The sequence below is a fragment of the Tupaia chinensis genome, unplaced genomic scaffold, assembly GCF_000334495.1.
Source record: "Tupaia chinensis unplaced genomic scaffold, TupChi_1.0 Scaffold139677_1, whole genome shotgun sequence".
Lineage (NCBI taxonomy): Eukaryota > Metazoa > Chordata > Mammalia > Scandentia > Tupaiidae > Tupaia > Tupaia belangeri.
This window is the reverse complement of record NW_006199558.1, coordinates 2,710,442-2,711,207: the sequence shown is the minus strand read 5'-3', so window position 1 is coordinate 2,711,207 and position 766 is coordinate 2,710,442.

The window sequence follows — 766 nt, the reverse complement described above, 5'->3', positions numbered from 1 at the left end:
TAGGGAAAGTACAGAAAGATATAAAGTAGTAAATTGGTTTTAAATAGAGGTACAAACTTCCATCTTTTTTTTTTCTTTTAAGAGAGAGATTTTTTGCTATAGGGTGCTTGTGCTCACCGTAAAGACAGAGAGAGACAAAGCAAGAAATCAACCCCCGGGGCAGATGGCCATGACGCAGTCCCTATTCCTTCATTCTCCTCTCAGGATTTTGGGCATGCATGTACATGTGCCTAGTGTGAGTTTCTTTTTTTTTTCTTTTCTTTAGAATTATTTTATTTAACTTTATTTATCCATTTATTTATTTATTTAAATTTGACCAGAGAGGAAGTGAGAAAGAGAAAGAGAGAGAGAAATATAGAGGGAGTGAGAAAACATGCCACCAGGTCCAGAACTAGAACCACATAGAACCACAGTCAGCCATGTGGTAGTCCAGTGTCCTTAACCACCATGCCACCTGCCGGACACCCCAGTGTGAGTTTGTGTGTGTGTGTGTGTGTGTGTGAGTTTGTGTGTGTGTGTTAAATCCAGTTTATTGCCTGCCTAATTGTTATTGCCATCCATATTTTCTTTTTCCTTTTTTTTTTGAATTGCATATAACTTTACAGTGTATTACATTGCTTTTTCAAAAGGAAATGCCATGCATGTCAGTCAATACAGAGACATTAATCTCCCCACTTCATCATTCAATATCTTTTCATTGTTTTTCCTAATCATTATTATTATTATTATTCCAATTATTTTTTAAAAAGTCAATCACTGTTTCTCA